Genomic DNA, 7,422 nt, shown 5'->3' on the forward strand with positions numbered 1-7,422 from the left:
TCCCCTCCCTCCCCAGCTGGCGGAGGCTCCTCCCAGGCCTGCAGGGCCCGGTGACTTCGCTTCTGGTTTCATTTCTCAAGGCCCCACCGCTCTCCTTCTCCCTTCCCCCAGCCCTTTGAATTCCTAGCTCCTTCTCCACTTTCTGTCTCAGCTCCAAGGTCACCGCCTCAGGGAGGCTCTCCCTCTCCCGGGCCACCTGGCTACAGACACGTCTCCCCAGCCTCTCCATGAAAGCCATCTTATTTGCCTGAGGTCACTGAATGGAAGCAGAGATCATCTTAATCATTTATTCGTCTTCAGGGTCTTCTCATCCTGCTCAGAAGGAAAAACAAAGGTCCATAGAGTGCTCTGAAGGGCCTGAACACTTGTCTGCTCCTCCAGGCAGCGGACACCCCGGCTGCCCTGGTCCCACTGCCTGGCCAACAGCAAGCACACTCCCACTTCCAGGCTTTTGCACAGACGCTTCCCGCAGAGCCTCACTGCCTCTCCTCCATGTCCCCTCTTTTCATATTTCTTTCTCTCTCCACCCGCTCTCCTAATCCATAAGAAGTGAGACCTTGTGAGCCTTACCCAGTGCTGTATCCCCATCATCAACAACAGTGCTCACCACATAGTAGGTATTCAGTAAATACATGTTAATCAAATGACTCCTGTGAGCTCTTCCTCAGTATATGACCTGGAGCAAGCCTCTGAGCTTCCTCCCTCCCCCACCCAAAAACATAGGTTATGGGCAAAACTATAAAAATTTGCCTTGTGAGGGGGTCTGGTTCTAAGTAGCACTGTACCCTCTTTTCTTTTTTTAATCCTCACCTGAGGATATTTTTCCATTGATTCTTAGAGAGAGTGGAACAGAGAGGAAGAGACAGAGAGAAACATTAATGTTAGAGAGACACATCGATTGGTTGCCTCCTGCACTTATCCTTGACTAAGGCCCAGGCGGGAGAGGAGCCTGCCACCGTGGTACATGACCTTGACCAGAATCAAACCCAGGTCCCTTCGGTCCACAGGCCGACGCTCTACCCACTGAGCCAAACTGGCTAGAGCTGTACCCTCCTTTTATTATGAAAATCTTCAAGCACATCGAAAATATTTTTTTTAGAAAGTAAGTATTCAGAGCACTTGAATACCCTTGCATCTAGATTTCATTGTTAACACTTTAAGTTCTCTTTATCTGCATATATACATTTCTTTTGCTGAACCACTGGAGAGTAAACTGCATGACACTCTACCCCTAATAGCTCAGGAGGCATCTCTTAAGATTAAGGACACATTTGCCCTGGCCCCATAGTTCAGTTGGTTTGAGCTTATCCCCTTACATCAAGGTTGTGGGTTCGATCCCAGGTCAGGGCACATATAAGAATCAAGTAATGATAGTGTAAGGAGCCTCTGGGACAACTTCAAGTGTACCAACATTCGCATTATGGGGGTACCAGAAGGAGAAGAGAGACAGCAAGGTTTGGAAAACCTACTTGAAGAAATAATGACAGAAAATTTTCCCTACCTAGCAACATATAGAAAACACCTGGCGAAAGACATAATAGACTTGTAAGTGTAGGAGGCACAGAGTCCTAAACAAGAGAAACCCAAAGAGGCCCACACCAAGACACATCATAATTAAAATGCCAAAGGTTAAAGACAAAGGGAGGATCTTCAAAGCAGCAAGAGAAAAGCAGTTAGTAAGAAGAAGCAGAAGCAGAAGCAGAAGCAGAAGAAAATGAACAATAAGATGGCAATAAATACATATCTATCAACAATTTAATCTAAAAATCAAGATAAATAAACAAGAAATCTAATGAGCAAAATAAACTGATGAATAAAATAGAACCAGAGGCACGGAAACATGGAACAAACTGATGGATCTCAGAGGGAAGTGGGAAGGAGGCCAGTTATAGTTTAACTGTATGTGCATTACCTATGGACACACAATAGGGTGGGGAAGGCTTGGGACAGGGTAAAGGGGGGAAAAAGAAAGACATCTGTAATACCCTCAACAACAGAGATCTTTTTATTAAAAAAAAGAATCAAGCCGAAACTGGTTTGGCTCAGTGGATAGAGCGTTGGCCTGTGGACTGAAGGGTCCCAGGTTCGATTCCAGTCAGGGGCATGTACCTGGGTTGCGGCACATCCCCAGTGGGAGATGTGCGGGAGGCAGCTGATCGATGTTTCTCTCTCATCGATGTTTCTAGCTCTCTATCTCTCTCCCTTCCTCTCTGTAAAAAAATCAATAAAATATATTTTAAAAAAAAAAAAGAAAAGAATCAAGCAATGAATGCATGGATGGGCGGAACAACAAATCAGTCTCTCTCTCTTTCTCTCTCTCTCAAAATCAATAATTTTTTTAAAAGTTAAAAAAAGAGTCCTAGTTGGTTTGGCTCAGTAAATAGAGTGTCAGCCTGCTGATGGAAGGGTCCCGGGCTCAATTCTGGTCAAGGGCACATGCCCAGGTTACAGACATGACCCCCAGTTGGGGGTGTGCAGCCGATCAATGATTCTCTCTCATCATTGATGTTTCTGTCTCTCTCCTCCTCTCTCTTCCTCTCTAAAATCAATAAAAATGTATTAAAAAAAAAAAGAATCAACCAATGAATGCATGGATAGATGGAACAACAAATTGGCGTTTCTCTCCCTTCCTCTCTCTTAAATCAATCAATAAAAAAAATTTAAAATGAGATTAAGGACACTCACCTACCAACCACAATACTATTCCACATCTAAGGAAATTTTGTAATATGATGTACTATAAGTCAATATTCCAATTTCCCCAAAAATATCTTTTATAGTTGTTTCCCCCTCCCCTCTGCCTCAAGTCAGGATTCAGTGAAGGTTCACATGCTCATTTGGTTGTAAGGAACAAATTATATAGTGCCTTTTATTCTGGAACATCCTCCTCAATCTCATTAATCCCTTTTTGTATTTTCTTAAAATTGAATTTTTGGTGGGCTGGCCCAGTTGAATCCTGCATTCTGTATTTGCCTGACTATGTTCCTGTTTCCTATAAGCTGAAGTTTGGGTCTGGAGGCTGGGTGAGACTCAGTTTATGCAATCTAACAGGAGACTCCACAGAGAACGCTGTGTACTTCCTATGCATCACATCAGGTGGCACCAGTGTCGGGGCGTCCCACTGTGATGCATGCAGAGTCTCGTTACCTGATTAAAGTGGTGAGCACCACATCTCCGCATCATAAAAAGGCATTTCCTCCATTGCAGTGAGCAAGGAACCTGGGCAGTGATGCTTCGGAGCCGCCTGCCTAGATCCCGCTCCCCACTAACCTTTCACCCGAAGCTCTGAGCATCCATTGATAATCGTGGTTTAAATCAACTAATTTATTTTCAGTTACCATTGACATACAATATTGTATTATTTAAAATGGCCGAAACCGGTTTGGCTCAGTGGATAGAGCGTCGGCCTGCGGACTGAAAGGTCCCAGGTTCGATTCCGGTCAAGGGCATGTACCTGGGTTGCGGGCACATCCCCAGTGGGGGATGTGCAGGAGGCAGCTGATCGATGTTTCTCTCTCATCGATGTTTCTAACTCTCTATCTCTCTCCCTTCCTCTCTGTAAAAAATCAATAAAATATATTAACAAAAAAATAAATAAAATGTACAACATAGTGATTAGATATTTATATACCTTACAAAATGATCACCACAATAGGTGACCCCATACATAGTGATTACAGGATTATTGACTATGTTCCTTACGCTATACTTTACCTCCTGTGACTAATTTTATAACTGGCAGTTTGTATTTCTTAGTCCCCTTTACCTTTTTTGCCCATCCTACCCCTCCTCCCATCTGGTAACCATCAATTTGTTCTCTGTATCCATGGGTTTCTGTTTTGTTTTGAGATTCAATATATAAGTGAAATCATATGGTACTTATTTTTCTCTGACTTATTTTACTTAGCATAATACCCTCTAGGTCTATCCATGCTATTGCAAATCTCAAGATTTCATTATTTTTTATGGCTGAGTAATAGTCCATTGTGTATATTGAGACAGACAGCAAAACTCAGATCGTGATAGTTCACTAGATAGAAATGGTCCAATAACTTGGGCTGGTATTTTGGGTCTCATGATGCTGAGCATGTTTTGTGCTGGTCCTAATGTCTAATATAATTCTATATTCACAAACATGCCTGTTACCCAGAGGCAAGTATTTTTAAATGGCATTTTTATTTCAGAGGGTGGTCAGACATGCTACAGAAATAACTGAAGTTTTATTTACCAGTCCATGTGAACTATTGATTCCTCTTGAAATTGTAACATATGTACTCCTATGTCAGTGTGTTTAGACTTTCAAGTATTTTAACTCATTTCTGGAAATGTAACATGTTTATAAACCTCTTGATTTCTAGCAACATATAGAAAACACCTGCTACTAAAAACACCTCATAAATTCTACTTGCTGTCAGCCATGGCTGGTATTCTGTCACTAGAGAATACACAGCAATATCTGATATGTTGCAAGCTTTCATTATAGCTTGAACTTTAAAAAGTTGTATCTGATGGATGTAAATTTGCCTCCCAGTTCACTTAGTGTCAAAAGCTAAAACTGTAAACCTAACTTTCTGTTGGGGTCCAGCCCTAGCAGGTCCAGGGGTTCCCAAAGGTGTGGACACAGAGGCAGAGTTCAGGTGATCATCAAAGCGAGGTTCTCTAGCCAAGTTCTGTCCAGGATCTCCAGCCAGGTTCTGTCTTTATTGTCTTGTTACATCTGTATTTATACCAGTTGATTTTAATCCTGTCAATTTCTATTACAAAGGTTAGGGCGTTTCTTATCTCCATTCCAGGGAGTAAAGATTATGTAGTTTAAGTGTGATTGTTTGTAGTTAAAGTGATTAACTACCCGCCTGGCACTTAGCTAAGGGATTTTATTCCCTCCCTAACTTCAGGGAAAAATCCCTACCTGGGGAAACAACCTTTCTCAGAGAGGTGACCTTGGTTAAAACACATATCTCTAAGAAGGGGAGCAAACATATTAAGAACAGTATGCCATATGCGCCAGGTCTCTTGAAACATATGCTGTGCAGATGTTTCTTCCCTGCAGCGACTGTGTCAAGCAGCAAGGATTGACCGGCTTCCAGCAACTTTCTTTTATTGGTGGGTAATAACTGAAAAAAATTATTTTATTTTTATGCTTAAAAAAAAAGAAATGATCGAGAGGTGTGTGTGTGTTTTTTTTAGGATTTAAAAAATGATGCTCAGCTGGTGTGGCTCAGTGGTTGAATGCCAACCTAAGAACCAGGAGATCATGGTTCGATTCCCGGTCAGGGCACATACCCGGGTTGCAGCTCAATAAATCCCCAGTGTGGGGCGTGCAGGAGGCAGCTGATCAATGGTTCTCTCTCATCATTGATGTTTTTATCTCTCTCCCTCTCTCTCCTCTCTGAAATCAAACTATATTAAAAGAGAAAAATATTCCTTAAAAAAGAATAAAAAATAAAAATTGATTTTAGAAAGAGAAACATCAATCAGCTGTCTTGAGGGAATCAAACTGGCAACCTTTTGTTGCACTGGATGGTGCCCAACCAACTGAGTCATACTGGCCAGGGCCAAAATTATTTTTGTAATAAAGGCACATAAGACCTGAGTGCCTTCTGTTTACCTGCCCTTCCCTTTTGGGAAAATTCAGCCTCAATTCACACCTCATGGTTGGGGCATTGCTCTACTGCCAAAGGTTCACCATTTCAACAATTCAACTTGGACATTGAAACTTCCTGGAATGAGCCTTCCCAGCGCTGTTAGACCGCGCTACCCAACAAAATGGTTGCTCATCAATGCGTCCTTCGGATTGATTTATGACCAAAAGGGGGAACTGGAAATGAAAAGGGGGCTATATAATAAATCTGGCAAAGTTCAGTGACAAAAAGTGAACAGGTCATGGGGGGTAGTCACACCACAGGTCTATAAAAGGTTTATCTTTGCCTTAAGCAGCCCTGTCCGTTGTTCTTGTGCGTTTAGGTTAACACACCTTTGAAATGCCTCTTTTGCAGACACCTCTGAAGTGTAACTACCCTCAAGAGAGCACATTGTTAACTAACTAACCTGTAATCCAATCTCCGCCTTGCTTTTTCCCCTCCTTCATGTAATCTTCCTTATGCTCTCTCTTTAAATCCAAATGTACTAGTACAAAAGGAAACGCAAACTGTCATTCCCTAGAGGATTTGAGATCCTGCTTCCTGGCATATGTCCTCAGTTTGGTTCAAATAAACTCATAAAATTTCTCTACAGGTTGGATATGTACCACATCCTGTTTATCCACTTGTCTATTGATGGATACCTAGATTGCTTCCATATCTTGTAGAAAATGCTGCATAGTATATAGTTAGCATATTTGAAAGCTTACTTTGCCAGGAGCGTTATTCACAACTAACAGTTCTTCCCAACAGCTCCAGAAGAGTTAGCAAATGAGCTCCTTGAAGAAGTTAAGTCCCATTGTCAGTTTATCTGACAAGTATTAAACTCCTGTCACCTACATGCCACCCTGAGTGTCCCCCACTTGAATTAAGTGCCCGTGCTATTACCACAACAACCATTATCACTAATAAAAAAACATGCACACCACTCAGCATTTTGCACAAATTATTCTGCTTAAACCACAACAATCCTCTGCCCCAACGCTATTTCCCTCATTTTAACAAAGATGAGGAAATCGAGACTCTAAGGAATTAAAACCTTTGCCCAAGGTTACACTTAGGGAATGGAGCCTAATATGTGACTCCAGTGGCATCCCCCGCCCCCTTCCACTCCTGCCTTTTGACTCCCTCTACCAGCAGTTGCTGAGTCTGGTACAGTGCTCTTATAGACACGATCTTATTTTAATTTTGTAAGAGGTAAGCAAGAAGATCCCCATTTAACAGGCTTCATGTGGCTCAGATCGGTCAAGACTTCCTAAGGTCACACATCATGTGGTGAGTTCGAATTTGAACGGAGGCCGATCTGGCCTAGAGCGTAGATCCCCTGTTGGGCCGGGTGCGCGAGAAGCTCAGTTGCGGGGTTTGGGAGGTGCAAGGGCAGGTGTGAGGGGTCCGCACCTTGGAAGGCTAAACACCCCGCCCTGTCACTGCCAGGGCAAGCAGCCTCCCCCTCTCCCCTCCCCTCTTGCAGCCGCCAGGGCATGCGCCCTGAAGCCAACCTCCCCTCCCTGGAACCCGCCCACAGGCTCCGCCCGTCGCCGAAGGGCCAATCCCGGGTGGAGGGCGGTCCGCAGGGAGGGGGCGGTCCCTATTAGTAGTCAGGCGCCGGGAGTCCTGCGCCGGAGTCAGAACTGCGTCTCCCGACCCAGGCGCCGGTCGCCGAAGGAGAGCCAGCGAGCGATGGTGCCGCCGCCGCTTCCTGATTGGCTGCGGGTGGCTCCCTTTTCCTTCTGATTGGCAGCTGGTGACTGGGTATGTAAATGAAGGGAAGGGGTCTGGGTAG

At 43.8% G+C, this 7,422-nt stretch overlaps 2 protein-coding genes across 2 annotated transcripts in view; both read left to right on the forward strand.

Moving 5' to 3' along the window:
* The window catches only part of SERTAD3 (SERTA domain containing 3), an 11,388-nt gene extending 6,207 nt beyond the window's left edge, over positions 1-5,181 (forward strand). The window contains exon 3 of the transcript XR_001513105.1: positions 5,167-5,181. The gene's annotated coding sequence lies outside the window, so the exon portion shown is untranslated. The remainder of the gene's footprint in view (positions 1-5,166) is intronic.
* A 2,069-nt stretch (positions 5,182-7,250) lies between these two features.
* Positions 7,251-7,422, forward strand: part of SERTAD1 (SERTA domain containing 1) — a 2,809-nt gene continuing 2,637 nt past the window's right edge. The window contains exon 1 of the mRNA XM_006759201.2: positions 7,251-7,391. The gene's annotated coding sequence lies outside the window, so the exon portion shown is untranslated. The remainder of the gene's footprint in view (positions 7,392-7,422) is intronic.

This window comes from Myotis davidii, unplaced genomic scaffold (genome assembly GCF_000327345.1).
Source record: "Myotis davidii unplaced genomic scaffold, ASM32734v1 scaffold736, whole genome shotgun sequence".
Classification (NCBI taxonomy): domain Eukaryota; kingdom Metazoa; phylum Chordata; class Mammalia; order Chiroptera; family Vespertilionidae; genus Myotis; species Myotis davidii.